The following is a 3693-nucleotide window of genomic DNA, read 5'->3' as shown; positions in this document are numbered from 1 at the left end:
AGATAGATAGAGAGAGACAGATATATAGAGAAAGAGAGATAGATACAGTATATAGTGAGAGATAGATAGATAGAGAGAGACAGATATATAGAGAAAGAGAGATAGATACAGTATATAGTGAGAGATAGATAGATAGAGAGAGAAACAGAGAAAGAGCGAAGACAGTAGAGGACAAAAAGTTGATAAGTGAAAGTGATTTTCTGATTATTTTATTAAAAAAGGAACAAATCCACAAGGCAGCTCCCTGTAAACAGCTGTAAACCCCATCTCTATTAATACGCCTCATGAAATTGTTCATTATGTTCGTGGGTTTGGACTGGTGCATTCCTGTAGGAAAGTTACAGCTCCACACACAGGTCTGGCATGGTTACTACAGCATTTGAGACATTTCCCGTGTTTTAATGTGAATGAAAATGCTTCTAAATATGGCGCCATGTTTACAGTGAATAAAGATTTGTATAGGGTAGTGTTCCCAAGTAGGCTTACAGTATTTGATACACATTTTTAGAAGTCTCAGGTTTACTTAAATAAAAAAATATATTTTGTGGTTGTGTAAGAGGTGCAAACAATGGAGAAAATGTCAGTTTTCTTAAATTATCTGAAGTTGTGTTAATGAGGCTTTAATTTAGATAAGGTTTGGAGAGGTTTTTGGAATCTGTGTAAATTTGATTATAATTGTACCTTGTTAGGTTTGGTAAAGTTGGAATTCCCTCCAATGCCTGTGGACAATAAAGGCCTGGTATTGCTTGAAGGCCACTTTTCATGGTCGTTTTACAATAAACTCTTGTGTTAAGGTTTTAAACAACAGGCATAAACGTTGCTATGAAAAGGCTACAGTAGAAAAATAAAAATAATAAAACAGTTGACATGGTCAAATAAAACTTAGTGTCTTTAAATCTGAGCGAATATACTAAAAGAGCTAAAATCAGCACAAGGCCTGAGGTGGAGGTATTTATAGTGTGATAAACAAAGAGCCCAGGTGTTCAAAGTCACCTCAGCTTGACAGTCCTACCCAGGCACCACAAAACCATAAAAACATGCGAGTCGGAGAATTCAACCATCTAAAGGCACCTATAGAGTTCCACCTAGAGAGAGTTCAGTATTCCTATAAATATATTTAAAAGGTACAGTGTAACCTCTATCTAAATAATTAAAACAGATCAGATAGAGCATTGCATACTGCAAGATATACACTAGTTCAGGTGAGAAATGTTATAAACGACAATAGTTTTTAAAACTACTTAAGTTAGTAGAACATATTTCTACTGTCTTGTTTCAAAGTGTCACATTTCTAGTCAGTAGCTTCCAAACGGCTACATATCGGTATTATTGCTTCAGTTCTTTAGATGTTGCCATGAAACTTGCAGCAAGTTTAGTTTAATGAATGTTCTACTTTGAGTTAACCAGTAATAACCTTCATTAAGTCTAACAGTTTGCAGATGACACCCTGATCTATGGTGAGAACAGAGAACAGGTGGAAGAGAACTTGAGAGGTAGGAGTACACACTTGAAAGAAGAGTAATGACAGTTTGCAATAGTAAGACAAAGAACATGTGTAAATGAGAGATGCAAGTGGAGGCCTGATGCTACAAGAAGCAGAGGTATCAAAGTTGCAGGACGTCAAGTACTTAGGGTTGACTGTCCAGGAAAATGGGGAATGTGGTAAAGAGTTGAAGAAGAACCAGCTATGACAAGGTGTAATATAAATAAAATATTAGTTAATCATGTTTTAAAAAAATTGTGTTGACAGGAAGATCAAGCATCCTTTGTTCAAACCAGAAATTTATTTTCAGGGCTACCTCACAAATCTGAAGTAAAACATTAATAGAGTGTACATCACCACTGCAAACTGCGATATGTTCTACTCACTGACTAATAAAAATGTTTTTTTTGTGGAGATCATTCAATGGAACCAACTTCAGGAAGCATTGGTGTATGGAGATACACCTGGGAAGTCCTAACAAACAATCCCATTGGACCAACTGACCTAGATTCAGGCACATGTTTTAGGTCAAAATAGTATTTAAAATATTTTGTAAGGTTATGTACCTGGTAGCCTAGAATCATATTTATTTATGGAGAAAAGTTTCAGGAGTGATTTGTGACAAAAGAGTGTCAACAAAGGTCAAAGGAAAAGTTTACAAGACAGTGGTGAGATGTTGTATGGTCTGGAGACAGTGGCATTGACAAAAATACAGGAGACAGGACTGGAAGTAGCAGAAATTAAAGATGTTGAGGTTCTCCTTAGGAGTGACAAGGATGGATAAGATTAGGAATGAGCTCATCAGAGGTACAGCACAGGTTGAACAACTGGGAGATAAAGTTAGGGAGACCAGACTGAGATGGTTTGGACATGTCCAGAGGAGGGACAGTGGGTATATTGGTAGAAGGATGTTTGAAATGCAGCTGCCAGGAAAAAGACAAAGCGGAGATGTATGGATGCAGTTATAGAAGACATGTTATAAACTAGTTGGAGTGAGGACAGAGGACGCAGAGGACAGAGTGAGATGGAGTATGACTCACTGTGGCGACCCCTGAAGAGGGAAAAGCCGAAAGACGAAGATTCAATGGAACCAACTTCAGGAACTATTGGTGTATAGAGATACACCTGGGCAGTCCTAACAAACAAATCCCATTGGACCAGCTGACCCAAATCGTGTTTATTTATTATTATTAAAGTTCCAAAAAAGGGCGAACCTTACCCAAAATGGGCGTGGCCTATGCACTGCAAGGCCCATCTTTAGCCACACCCCTGGCTACGCGTAGGTTGAACGCTTCCATCTGCCAAAGTCAAACTAAATCTACATATTAACTTTAGGAGTCAACATACGTCAGATAATTGACTTTAGTGAACACAAAAATGCTTACAACTCTGTCAGTTTTACAGATTTTGAGCTAAAATTTGGTGTGGTAGTAGCCGAGAGTCGACACCAATAGTCATTAACGATCTGAAACTGGATTGTGATTTGTGCATCAGTTTGCTGGGATGCTACAGTTCACCGCAGTAGAAATAAACCGAAATTGCAGCAGTGCTTAGAGCCTCAAGTGAGCGTTGGCTTGAGACTGAATTTACCAACAAACATCTTTTTAGTTACTCAAAGTAAAGATGCTTCAGGAGATTGATGCGTCCTCGCATCTCAACGAGCACTTTAATGGCTGTTTTCTTGATACACACTTATTTGGCCTGCAAAGTGGACTCACATACCAATCATTTTCTTTAACTACCTTGCCTCGCTGGCCTGACGTACGCAGTATGCTGGACTCTGGCCACTCCATATAATTAAACTCCCTGACGCTGAGGTTCTGCTGGAAAACGGACAGGGAGGAAAGTCAGCCGATGTGTGTACATCTGCTGTCCTATTTTTTATACATCAGTGTGTGTGTACCTGGACACCAAGGTGATAATCAGGCTACCTATACAGCATGCATGTTTATGTGTTTTCTGTGTCGAGGTCCGTTAGCACCCTGTGGAGAAAAAAAAAGAAGGTTTTTATCCCCTTACCACTTTACAAATGAAATCAGCGCTGTGAGGCGGTGGATTAATATCATAAGGAAGGCCAGAGTGGGCCATTACAGTGGTGTAATGTTGCTCCGGGGCCTTGTGATGGATGGCCGTCGGCGCTACGGCCTTATTCGCACACAGTCACCTCTGCGGTGGCCGCCATTAGTGGGACATGGGAGGTAAGGGCTGAG

The sequence above is a fragment of the Nematolebias whitei genome, chromosome 23 (assembly GCF_014905685.2).
Source record: "Nematolebias whitei isolate Nwh7 chromosome 23, NemWhi1, whole genome shotgun sequence".
Taxonomy (NCBI): Eukaryota; Metazoa; Chordata; class Actinopteri; order Cyprinodontiformes; family Rivulidae; genus Nematolebias; species Nematolebias whitei.
The sequence above is the reverse complement of the archived record's forward strand: the minus strand, read 5'-3'. Positions refer to the sequence as shown.